The sequence below is a fragment of the Chionomys nivalis genome, chromosome 10 (genome assembly GCF_950005125.1).
Source record: "Chionomys nivalis chromosome 10, mChiNiv1.1, whole genome shotgun sequence".
In the NCBI taxonomy this organism is placed as follows: Eukaryota; Metazoa; Chordata; class Mammalia; order Rodentia; family Cricetidae; genus Chionomys; species Chionomys nivalis.
Genome location: NC_080095.1, coordinates 30549344 through 30563618, shown reverse-complemented (window position 1 = coordinate 30563618; position 14275 = coordinate 30549344).

Here is a 14275-nt window from a genome sequence, read left to right as displayed (position 1 = left end):
GAGGCTTTAGAGTGAAAGAAAGGAAGGGGAGAGTGATATAATTGTAGTATAATCTCAAAAAACCAAACAAAGATAACTTATGTTTATATGTATTTTAAGGCAATGAAACAATGTTGCATAATACTTAAATAGGAGATTTGTGATTGTCTCTATCTCTATCTGTTGTGCGTCATCATGTCTCTCTCTCGCTCTGTCTCTCTGTCTCTCTGTCTCTCTTTTTCTCAGTGGCATTTAAAGCTGATCAAATTTTGAACTCACAGAATCTAGGACCAATGCTTAGGATATGTAAACTACCACTGCAGGAGCTGCTTTTTTAAGAGCACTAACCTTGTAAAACCTGCTTTTTAGATTGAAAATGAGTTCTTACATACAATATATAGAGACCATAGTTTCCCCTCCTTCCACTCGTGTGTGTGTGTGTGTCTCAAGAGAAATAGACTTTGGATGATAATGCCATGCCAACATTGATTGATGGCTCCTGAAAATGTACCAATCTACAACATAATAAAGATTATGCAAGAGACTGAGTACAGGGGTATAGATGTGGGAATTCCCTCTACTTTCCTCTAAGTGCTTCAGAAAATAAAGTGTATTCACATAAAGCAAATGAAGGAAGCCTCTTGGCCAATAAAAGCTTTGTAAGAATTATTTTTTACAGTTTATTATCACCAAATGATATTTTTGAATTTGAAAATAGTCATAAAACTGAAAGCCCAATTTCTTCCTCACTTATGCCCCTTCTAAAGAACAGAATTTACATGAGGTAGCATTTAAAGCTGATCAAATTTTGAACTCAGAGAATTTAGAATCAATGCTTAGATATATAAACTACTACCTCAGGAGCTTTGTGAAGAGTATTAACCTTGTAAAACTTCTTTGTAAAATTGAACATGAATTCTTCTTTCATACAATATGTGGGGATCACAGTTTTCCCTCCCTCTATTCATCCCACCTCCTTTTCCCATCAGAAAGGAGCCGGACTTCAGGACAGAACAACCAAACAGGACCAAAAAAAAGATGTAAAAAGATACTTAATAAAGATGTGATAAGTCTTCTTAAGTTATACTTTTCAAATATTCAGATTTTATGTTCATAAGATAACCACAGACATTAAATGAGTTGCATGATCAAAGTATTAAGTGTTTCTTTTGCCACTTGAGCTTAAAATATTTTATTCTTATTTGGGATGGGGTGAGAGTTGGACATAGCACATAATAGCCTTTTCTGTAAACAGGCGTATTTTTCTGCTCACATCTTCAAGTAGTCTAAATTGCAGATGTTGATGTGTGACTAGTGAACTCATCTCTCATAAGTCTTGCAAGCCCAGAACACCCAAATTTAAATTTATTAATACAAACATTTATTTTTTGGATTCTGGCTATAGAAGTAGATCAGTGCCTTGCTCAAACATCTCCAAAGAAGCTTCATGCTGCAGCAAATGGGAAGAATTACAAAGATCTACAGCCAGATGATGTGAAGAGAGTTTGAGAGCTTGCACCACTCAGTCTCTAATTGGATATCTGTATCAAGTTCCTCACTTCAGAGTTCAGAGAACCACACAGAGAGGTAGAAAGAGTTAATGACATCTGAATCAACAATGCTTTACATTGAATCTTCTACACATGGTGATCTCCTGGCATACAAGCATAGGATTTAATATATTTAAAAGTCAGTAACAATTGCCTATTTGGATATAGTTTTAATGCAGTTCCTGTTATGTTTTTGTAAAGACATGATAAAATGGACTTAATCCAGTCTCAGAATAACAAAACAGCAGCAGAAGATATTTTTGTGATGATTTGTATAACAGAGTTAAACATATCCCATTTAGTGTACCAATCTTAAAATCTTTCCTTCTAGAAAATAAATCATAGGACTTAAGTCCACAGACAGCACATTTTTCTGGGCCTATCTTTTATAGTTGTTTCTATGACATCTTACTTCAAAGAGAAGAGATCATTTTAGACACAGTTTGAGATATAAACCCTAGGATGACTCCTTTAAGGAAAAGAAGATAGCTTTCATCAATTTATTTAACAATTTCATTTCTTTATGTAATTCTTTATTCATTAGTCTAGTCATTCATCATATGGGACGACACAGGCAGGGAGTTGAGTAACCAAACCCCAGTATGTCCAACACACTTATTGAGTAATGAGTAAGTGAAGGCGTCTGTTTTACCTCTTCCCATTCCTGGATGTGACAACCCATGGTACATCAAGTATGCAAAATGTCATTGTGTTTTCTGCTTCCATTGACCCAAGCTTTTAGCCTTGAAAGTTCAAACATGTCCAAGAGAGATTCAATTTTATCACTGGGGAGAAAAATGCAGAAGCCCGAGTGACCATTTAGAACTCGATTGCCAGAGCTGGTGGGAAGAGTAGAGACGTGATGAGATCATAGCTTACTTTTCTGTCTTTATTCTACATTCCCTGAAGCATTCACCTCTTTGAATTTAGAGGCGATGCTGAGGATATTCAGTACTTTCGGTTACAAACAGCTCCTCTGTGTGCTTCAGCTTCAGTGGACAGGCTGCTGGCAAGGACCTTGTAATAGCAGGATTAGTTCCTTTGAGCCACTCGCTGTTTTGCTTAATTACAGATTCCTTCTGAACTTGTCTGTGTTTTCTCCTTGCAGTCTCCTCTGCCAACAGTGTCAAATCAAGTCACTCCTAGCACATGTTTCCCTTTCACTGCTTTGTGGGGGAAATAGAGCAAGAGATGGTTAACAATTGTTACTCTTCAGTTATTTAAACTAATGAAAGCAACTGCCATGCTGCCTCTGTGGGTTCTCAGGGGTGTATGTGCAGTGGGAAGAATGAGTTCTATTGGCTCTTAATTACCCCACACAAAGGGCAGTGTTTGCTCCTCCATCACAAGGGATTGATGGCCTACTTTCCTTTCCCGTCAATGGAGTCTCTCTGTGAAATTCTCTTTCCCTCCCCACAGTATCAATTCTGGAATCGATGCCAACAGAGCTTTTGGTTGTCAAGTACCTAGGCTCCAGATGAAACTCAACAGGCAACATGAGCTTTGAGTCTACACATCCTCCGTGCACAAACGCCAGGCACTTGCAGCCTTCCAAGTCCTTCTTTGATTTGTCTATGAGTGGCAAGAAATCGAGGTCCCTCTCCTCATCACTTCGTAAGCCCTTGAAACGCATTTCTATTTTTCTCTCAGGGCAACTCAATTTATTCTATTCTTCCTGGTATGGATGATTCATTATGTGGATCAGAAACTCAAAAGACCCACCCCCCCAAAAAAATAAATAACTCCTCTGGAGAAGTAACTTCCTTTATTTCCCCCAGGGATAGAATTCTCTGTGGCTTTCTCACCTCTTCTAAACCTATCCAAGGTCTGTTGATGACATTTCTCCACTTTGCTCTTCCTCCCTTATTTCCTTGTTATTCTCAAGATTCTTGTATTATAGTATAATTATTTTCAGAATTCATGGAGTCTCCAGATTCTCACACAAATATTGAGATTAGTGTTTGTCCATATACAAACTATATGGAAATATATCACTAAATGGAAATATATCAATTAGCCATTGACTATGTATGACCCTCTCTGTTATTTATGCTGGCTCAATGTCATTTATTTTACTATAATGCCTTATTTTATTATTTATTTTATTGGTTTATTTAAACTTGAGTATACTTGCCAATGTATGGGCATGTTTTTGCATGTTTGTAGCTCATTGTACTGAAGAGAGGGATTTGGATTTCCCAGGAATCTCTAAGAGAAGTCTGACAATCAAAACCAATAATGATTTAGTCACCCCAAATTATGCTTGGGAGCTTCTAACCAAAGAGGAGCGAGTGTGAAAGAGACATAGGGAAGCCTAGTATCTCACAACACGAGTAAGAAGTATAATCAAAGGGAAAGTAAAATACCAATGATGTGAAAGAAGGAGGAGGAACACTGGCCATTAAAGGAAGAAACAGGGTTATGAGGAAGGGATGGGAGGTCATGTATATAAGTTAGCACAAAACTAAGCATGTATGAACAAGCCTTATGGAAACTAATAGTTTTGATGCTAATTTCAAAATAAGATGAAAAACAATAGCTTGAAAGGATGTAGCCGTATATGGTGCTTTGATTAAGAATGATTCCCATAGACTCATATATTTGAATATATATGTGATCACTAGAGAGTGGAACTATTGGGATAGATTAGGAGGTGTGGCCATGTTAGATTAGGTGTGGCCTTGTTGGAGAAGGTATGTCACTGGAAATGGGCCTTGAGGTTTCAAAAGCCCATGCCAAGCCCAATCCTTCTTTTCTGCCTCTGCCTCTCCCCCTTTGTTACCTTACCCCTTTCTCTCACTGCTTCTAATGGATCACCATATAGGACTCTTAGGTGCCTCTCCAGCACCATGTAAGCTGCTGCCATGCTTCTCTCCATGATGGCAATGGACTAATCCCCTGAAATTATAAGCAACCCAGAAGTTAGAAGCTATCTTTTCCAAAGGTTGCCTTGGACCTGTTGTCTTTTCACAACAATAGAACAGTGACTAAGACACACTGCATAGGTCAATAAGGCTGCTCCCAGAAGACATGGGCTATTAAACAAAAGTCACAGTGCAAAGCACAGGATGCCACTCTTTAACTTATTGCTCGAGTCTGCATATCACACCATCAACCTACCAGTAAAGACATGTTCATTAGTGCAACACTGGTATAACTGATGCTGACTAGCTCCTGAGACATAGAAATTGTAAGAAAAAACTATATGTATATATATGCACATACATATCACCTGATAATATAGAAATATATATATATTTTTCTGAACAGGGCTCCAAAGCAGAGAAATTATTCTAGGAACTGACAAATGAAATTTCATGAATTAAGAAGCTGATACAAAGTAAAGAAAGCAATTATCAAATTGAAGGGATAGCTAAACATAAAATAAGAGATTAGTATCCAAGATATATAAAGAACTGTAAAAAGTAAGCACCGACAAAACAATTATTCCGTCAGTGAATAGGCAGGCTAATGAGTTGGAGAGCTCCCAAAAGAAGAAATAACAATGGCCAATAAATACTATGAAAGTGTTCAACATCTGTAGATGATCAGGTAAACCTGAGTTCAAATTGCTCTGAGACTCCATCAGAAGGGTTACAAACAATGTTGCTAAGGATGTGGAGAAAGAACTTCTGGAAAGCAGGCAAACCTGTGACAGCCTCTATAAAAATTGATTTTACATTTACTCACAACACTGAAAACAGAACTGTGCTATGGCTCAATTACACCATCCTTGATGTTAGGTCTGAGGCATTCTCAGTCAACATATCTCTTTGATACTTGCTAACACTTGCATTGCATTATTCATGATAGCCAGGAAATAGAACTCTCCTAGAGGTCTCTCAGCAGAAATAAACTAATAAATGCAATAAATTGTATATTCTACATAATGAAATAAGTATAATCAAATTTTATAGAATTATAAATAAAAATTAGGTTATGATATTGGCACAAAATGGATGCAACTAGAAATCATTTTTAAATGAAATAAGCCAGACTCAGAAAGTTACACAAAAAGCCACATATTCTCCTATATAGAACCTACATTTTAAAGTGCTTGTGTTTGTGAATATGTGCTTGTCAACCACAAATCCAGAAATTAGATGATAAGAACGGAGGGAAATAAAGGTCTTAATAAAAATGGGAAATGGAAAGGACAGCAGAATAGATGGAAAGGGAAAACAGAAGGGAATAAAAAAATAAAGGGATTGTATTGGGAAGAAGTAGGAAGACTGGTACAGGCAGTGTGGGAAGGGAATGAGTGAGAAAAAACGATAATGACATATGTGGACTAAGATGTCAAGATTAAGATCACTGTTTTTTATGCTGATTCAAAATACAAAGTTAGAAAAATAAAATTGTTAATCAACATCAAGGAGTAAGCTTAGCATGCCTCACTCCCTCTTACCCTCCCCAAACACTGATTATGATCCAACAAGATGAGTGTGTAGCCTGGTTGTTCCTGGGTCCTCAGCAACTATTTGTAGGGTTCTAGTTATTTGTGTCTGAACAAATGACACCTGAAACTTATGTATGTGTTCAGTGAGTATGTAATAAACACCCATTCATCAAGTAAAAATATATATATATAATTAAATTTATAAATATGAGATGGACCATCATAACACATGGCAGCTTGGCATGTATCACTGCTTATGTTGGTCAATAAAGTTGCAATTATGTCTTAAGTTAAATGTGTGAAATGTGTGTGTTTGTTTAAGTGTGTGTGTGTGTGTGAGAGAGAGAGAGAGAAAGAAAGACAGAGAGAAAGACAGAGAGAGACAGAGACAGAGACAAAAATTCCACCTCAATTCAGGATTACATCCTTTAAGATTATTAGAATAAATATCATTATATTAGTATAATATAATTTACATTAGAAATTCCACCTCAATTCAGGATTATATCCTTTAAGATTATTAGTAAAAATGTCATTATATTAGTATAATATAATTTACATTATAGTATAATATATTGTATAATGTATAATAATATAATTTATGTTAGTATAAATATACTAAGAATCTAAAGGATATAATTCTGAATTGAGTGAAATTTCTGTCTTTGTCTCTCTCACTCACACACATACATGTTTCACTCAATATATATATATATATATATATATATGTATGTATATATATATATATAGTGCTTATATATATGACCTGATCAAACATGATTAAATATCTCAGAGACTGTATTGCTGATTTCATAATTAAAGGTTTTAAAATGTGGCCTATTGTAACAAAAGAGTCACTGTTCCTTCTACTCAGATTCTACTATGTAGATGACTTATAGTTCACACAACATAATGCTGATGTTTGGCAATTGAGCTCCTATTTTCCCTTAGGGGGGAAAAATCTATTTATTCTGTTTCTTAATTTTTTAATTTTTTTTAAAAAGTTTCATGCATGTATATTTTGAGATTTAGCCCCTTATCCTTTCTCATCCCCACTGTTCAACACCCCTCTTTCCAGGTAGTCTTCCACTTTTCAGTATCTCCTCTCCTCTCCTCTCCTCTCCTCTCCTCTCCTCTCCTCTCCTCTCCTCTCCTCTCCTCTCCTCTCCTCTCCTCTCCTCTCCTCTCCTTCCCTTCCCGATCATACACTCCACTTCCTCCCTTCCTTTCTTCCTTTCTCCCTCTATCCCTCCCTTCTCCCCCTTTCTCTCTTCTTCTCTTTTTCTTTTTCCCAACTGAGTTTAAATATAGCTAATTGGACAAAATGAGTGAAAGGTTATCCATCAGAACATGGAAAACTTACCAGTTGTTATTCCAGTAGGAAAAAAAAATGATACCCTTTTCCCTTCCTTTCATTAACTGCCTTTTAGTGAAGAACAATGCTCAAAAGTCTCTCCATTATTCTTAACAATAGAGCATACTAATTTTATGCTGATATTAAATACAGCAGCAGTGAATTCATGATTTCAATGGCTATATTTCATGCATCACTCCACCCCAACTTCTAGATTCTACAGTCTTTGTCTTCTCCCTCTTCAGTGGTCTTCCATAAGCCTTGGTGGTGATGTAGATACCCTGTTTAGGGCCAAGCACTACATGTTTACTTATTTTCCAGACATTGAAAGCTATGAATCTCTATGGAATGCTGTCCATTTGCAAAAAGAATCTTCACTGATGAAAACTGAGAGCACACATATCTGAAGAGTATGATCTGCAGTGGTGTTCCGAGACTGAGCACATTCCATCATCAAATAGTAGGGGAGTCTAAATCCCTCTCCACTCTCTGTTTTCATAAACCAAACTGCAATGGATTCTAGGAAAATGATACATATGCATTTTTTAATTTTCTAAGAATCTGACATTGTCAGTGAATCAATAGCTCTTTCTGATCTGCTTACAAAGCCAGTCAGTGGACCAGTGTCTCTTAAATGTCTGCTTTTCCAAGAGCACCAGGGTGACTTAATAATTAAGAGCAAATGATCTTGCGGACAAGTTCTGCAGTCCTTGATGCATTTCCACAAAAATGAGGTACAGTCTAGGATGAAGTGAGAAACTGAGGAAGGAGTCTGACTCAACAAACGCGGGGGACTGTTATTTATGGTACTCTTGGAGACCTAGTGGCGTGAGAGATTTCATAGACCATAGTCTTGGGGAAATCTGGTTGATTATGTGAAAGTGATAAATGCCTAAACAAACTAAGCATCTGAATTAAAAACTAAATAATTTGAAAGTCAATGCAGCATAGATTTTAAATTACTTTTGGCCTATAAGCTTAATACACTGGTGCAGTCACATAATAATTAAGCCTTGGGGTTAAGTTCTTAGAGAAGCAAAATGATCACTCCTAGGAAGGGAGGAAACTTTCAACCACACAGGTCAAAAGTAAAAAAAAAAATAAAGACACAAAGGGGGAAAAAAGATCAATTAAAGACACTCACCTTTGTATCTCACAAGCTAAAGTTTGGGAGTGAGAAGTCTATGTGGTTATAAATTAACCTATTTTCCATACAAGCATTTCATTCTTGTATGGGGATGATTAATGTCCAAAGGCCATGCCTCCATACCCATCAGCAAGCTTAACTTGATTGGATATGTGCTCAGTGGCTATTTATTGTTTAAACATATTGAGTGACCTCTAGTAGTAAGGTCTGGCACTCTTCTCCTTCTGCATCTTTTGAGGCCCTAACTGAAATATTATGAGAACTAAATAAAGTGGAAAAGCTCTCAGCAAACAATAGGTGCTGTGTTGCTTAGCTAATGGTTGTGGCTGTTATGTTCATCACCATCATGAATCACTATAATAGACAGACACCTAGACCTGTGAATGGACCTGCTCAAGAGGACAATTTAAATAAGTATATGACAAAAATTCTGCTCTATAAATAATGCATGATTCTGTGGCATTGGAGACAGAGGGAGCAATGCATACATAAATAATGAAAGGAATCAACAGTAAGAGAAAATGCCACATTGAGCTGAGAACTCTACCTTCTTCAGTGAAACATAGGGTTATGATGAGCCCCCAAATTCATGCCCAAATGATTTTTTAATATGAGTACCAGAGAACTGGGAGGCAGAAAAGAGCAGCTGTTATAACTGTTATTTCCCATCCCAGCTCCTGGCCAAAGAGGAATTATTATGTGAGTTGATCCTAATGGGTGTTGCTCTTATTATGAACCAAATCCCCCTGCCTCAGTAGTACAGCACATGCCTCCCTACTAAATGTAGACTTGTGGTTCCTGTTTAGTGCAGCAAATCCAGATCTTTTGGGGGATAAAATATAGAGACCATATTTGAAATCAACTTCCCAGGTTATTCATATTCCCACTTCAATTTAAGGCCATGAACTTGGATAGAAGATCATGTCATTTGTAAACATTTTCGTTGACTTAACTGAGAGTCTTGATTTGGCTTAGGGACTTAACAGTGGGGTTTCTATTTCTGTATATTTAAACTTAAATGAAAAAGTATAGTATATATCAGAAGGCATGCTGTAAAGAAAAAAGAATCACTCAAGGATGACTGTGTGAGCTGCATCTTTCGTTCATTTCCCAGATAGACTTAAGTATCGAAGGTGTGTGTAGAGATGCTAGGTAGCCAGCATCCTGCTTCCTCTCTTTCTGTTAAGAGTACTGTGCACATTATTCACAGGTAACCACAGAGTGCTCACATCGACTCACAATTTGTTTTAGCATATTCTTTCATGTAACGAACTTCAGTCAACTGGAATTGCTAAGGGTGATGAAGCCTTCATGCCAGACCAGAGAAACACAATTAATTCTTGTCTCCTTAACAGAAATAAATAAAGGAAAAGCCAGTCCTTCTCTATAAAGTGTCTATGAGGGAAATTATGAGCTCAGTTCTTCTCGTTTTCTTTTCGTGGCCCTGATGCTATTAGTATGGGGGCCAGAAGCTGTTTGAGAACAGTTACCAAAGCAAACACAAACAACAACAACCACAAAAAAGGCATGAAAAACTGTCTGAGTTGGGCTTTGGGGCAGGAATAAGTAATGTGGTCAGTTTAGACAGGTTTCCACTCACAGAAAATGTTCAGTTGTAGACAATGATCAGGTCGCAGTTCTATCACCAGGCTACATGGGTTTTATCACAGCCTGTGTCTATCTTCATGAATATGGACAAACTGAGGAACAATGTCTTCAGTTACCTCTTTTATAACACAGAGATAATAATGCTGGCTTTCTCCTTGGTGTGTGAAATTGTGAGTGATGCATACTGCCTGGCTTTGAATTCTAGACATTGTTAATTTCTGTGGCTCTACCTGTATGTGCTTCTCTTGCAGGCTAGAAAGCAAGTAACTGAATCGGGGTATTGAGCTGACATAAACCTAAAGTAAAACACCGAAACCACTTTGGCGCACATTTTTCGAAAAGGCAAAATTAAAGGTGAGTTCACGTATGATTCCAGACCCTTTCTGGCATGGGAAAAGCACATGTTTGATTCCAATCCAAATGAACACCATGCTTTTCTTCTGAGAAAGGTTGGGTTACATTGGAGGGATTTACACTGGATGACTGTGATGAAGAATGGTGGCAGCAGGACAGTGTCAAAGCAGGAGGTTGTAGGAAAGTGTCATACCTCCTAAGCGATACACTAAAGACAGATGAGAGAGTTGGAATTCCAACTGTTTGCTTCGCAAAGTATTACGGGTCTATACACCAACAGTCTCTAAGGTATTCCCTTATAGGATCCCTTGCAGTCAGTTATGCGGCACAGAATATTCGCAGTACTTTGCATGGAAAGCATCTGTTTATCCCCTTCCTCTGCATTTTCTGAAGTAATGAACTGTTGGCTATAAGTAGCTGAGAACAAATATGAGAAGGTCATTGTATTGTTAAAATATGATATGCTGGGAAATGTGAAGGTTTAGGGACTTCTAAAGTACTGTCACGCAGGAAGCGGCGCAGTAAGTGGGTTCATCCATCACTGGTAAAAAACGTGGACACAGCATCACTACTTGAAGGTTGGCATAGAAATTCTCAACTCTGATTAAATGGCCATAATTCCTCAAGGCTGTGACATTGCTGGCAGTCTTAGAAAGCTGGGGCCTTAAAGCATAAATGGTTGATATCTATAATAAAGTGCCATAGGAAGAAAAGGGAGTGCTAAATTCTCCCTAAATTAACATCATTGAATATTTCGCTTTAATGTAGTGGCATTTCAATTGCATTTTAATAAACAAAGCTTACCTGGAGATCTGAAAGTAAAACAGCCCCACTGGTCAGCCTTACAGACCAGGTAATGGTAACACACACCTTTAATTGCAATAGAAACTGGGAGGTGCATGCCTTTAATCACAGCGGTACAGGCCTTTAATCCCAGCCCTAGAAAGGAATATAAAACAGGAGGAAACAGCTCTCAACCACAGTCTTAATCTGAGATTCCTGGAGGTGGGATTGGCAGTTTGAACTAAAGTAGATGTAAGAGCCAGTGTCTGGCTGCTTTGCTTTTAGAATCTTCAGGTTGAATCCCAATATCTGTCCCTAAGCGTTAAATTGTGCTTTATCCCCACCCCATCCTTTTGTCTAAAATAAACAAGAATGCTATAGCTAATTAAAAAAAAAAAAACAAAAAAAACTGTATGCTGGTTCTTGAAAAAGGTTGTTCTAATTTTCTGAGAAATTGCTATACTGATATCTAAAGGGGCTGTACCAGCTTGCATTCCCACCAGCAATGCAGGAGTGTTCCCTTTACCCCACATCCTCTCCAGCATAAGTTGTCACCAGTGTTTTTTATCTGGGCCATTTTTACAGGTGAAAGATAGAATCTCAGATTTGTTCTGATTTGCATTTCTTTTATGTCTAAGGATGTTGAGCATTTCCTTAAGTGTCTTTCAGCCATTTTAGATTCCTCTGTTGAGAGTTCTCCATTTTTTATTGAATAATTTGTTCTTTTGATGACCAATTTATTAAGTTTTTTGTACATTTTAGAGATCAGCCCTCTGTCTGATGTGTGGTTGGTGAAGACCTTTTCCCATTCTGTAGGCTGTTGTTTTGTCTTGTTGACCATGTTCTTTGCTTTACAGAAGCTTTTCAAAGCCCAGCAATACCACTTTTGGGTATAAACCCAAAGGATGCTCAATCATACCACAAAGACATGTGCTCAACTATGTTCATAGCAGCATTGTTTGTCAAAGCCAGAAACTGGAAGCAACTTAAATGCCCCTAGACCAAAACATGGATAAGAAAAATGTACAGAATGGAGTACTACATAGCAAAAAAATAATAATATCTTGAAATTTGCAGACAAATGTACGGGTCATGAAAACATCATATTGAGTGAGGTAACCCAGATCCAGAAAGACAAATATCATATGTACTCACTCATAAGTGGCTTTTAGACATAAAGCAAAAAACAAACAAACAAACAAACAACAACAACAAAAAACCCAGCCTACCATTTACAATTCCAGAGAATCTAGAAAACAATGAGGACTCCAAGAGAGATATACATGGATCTAATTTACATGGGAAGTAGAAAAAGACAAGATTTCCTGAGTAAATTGGGAGCATGGAGACCATGACAGAGGGTTGAAGGTGAGTGAGGGGATAGGAAGGGAAGAGAGCAGAGAAAAATATATAGCTCATTAAAATCATTAAAAAACAATACTATATGCAGTGAGTACAATAACTACATACAATATATACAGGCAATAAATACATCAACAATTTCTAGTTCATTTGCATATGACAAATTCAAAGAAAGTACTCCATATCTGTCCTATCTTGGTGAGTCCAAAGTCTTGTAGCCAATTTAATTTCTATCATAGCTTGCATTACCATCCAAAACTATCTTTTGATATCTATCTCTCAACCTTATTTTAACATTCAAATATTTTAATATTTCAAAATACATTTTGATGGCCAAGAGAAATCCATATTTTTAAATCTTTAATAAGAATATCATGGGCTGTGTACATGTTTTGAAAAGTATATTGTTTCTCTGAAACTCAAGACCTCTGATGGTTTTGCTGATTTGTTAACAGTTTAATCAGTGGATTGCAGGACTGGCAAGAAATAAGGATGCTGAAAGTAGACATTATTCTTGAAATTTCCAGTGCACCTTGAAGTTGGAAAAAATTGACACATTAAATTGATTCTATGAAGAAGCCTTCCTCACATGTACTGCCCTGCCTTCAGATCTTTTACAGAACAAGAGGCTGTGCAGGTAAATTACTAGAACAAGAAACAAAGCAAACAATTGACATTATGATACCTCTGTGGGAAAAGACATTTTATGTCAAGCCTAATGACATGACTTTAAACCTCTGAACCTAAGTAGTGAAAGGAGAAAACAAATCCCCAAAAGTCCTCTGAACTCCACATACATGTCATTGCACAAACCCAGGCACAAATACACAAAAATACTCTTTTTAAAAAAATTATTAAAGAACAGAGGCTTGGTTTCTGCTTAAACTGGTCTTCAACCACATCCCTAGAAGTCAAGGTTATATCTTCTCTTTTGTAATATGCAGCCTGTTTTTGCAGGAGAAATGAACATTGCATTACAGGACATTTGATTAGTAGCCACCAGAGTGTGAGGTGTGTAAGCCTATGAAAGTTAATGTCCACAAGTGATTGGAAAGGATTTCTATAGCTTCTGGACTTGTCAGAGCAAAATTGTTTAGTAAATTCTTTTTATGTGCCTTACTAAGGAAGATGAAAAATCATGAGACAGAAAAGGAAGAGGAGGATTTCTTTCCTATAAGTATGTTATTATCTAGGAAGATAAACCTCAAATCAAATAAGCACTGAACTACTTGATTGAATGTCTGTAGTTGTGCTAAAAGACAGAGATTCACAGGAAGACAGTGGTAATAACCGTGGTACTAACTAGACAGCCTGGGATGACCACTGGGAGAAGATTGGTATTAAGGAGCATATTGGATTTACAAGAACACATTTTGAAGTCAGAAGAAATACTTTTTTTTTTATTTTATATTCCAACCACAGTTCTCCCTCCCGTTCCTACTCAGAGTCCCTCCTCCCCTCCAACGCATCTCCCCACTTACTCTTTCCAAGTGTTAAGGGCTCAAATGGAGGGTCAACAAAGTCTGGTACATTAAGTTGGGGAACGACTGAGCCCATCCTTCCTGCATTAAAGATGAGCATGGGATCCCACCACAGGGAATCTACTCCAACAAGCTAGCTCATGCACCAAGGATAGATCATGGTCCTATTCCCAGGGGCCCCTCAGTCCAATCTTCACCATTGTCTCCCACTTATAGGGGGCCTAATGTCATCCCATGGAAGCTCCACAGCTGTAGGTC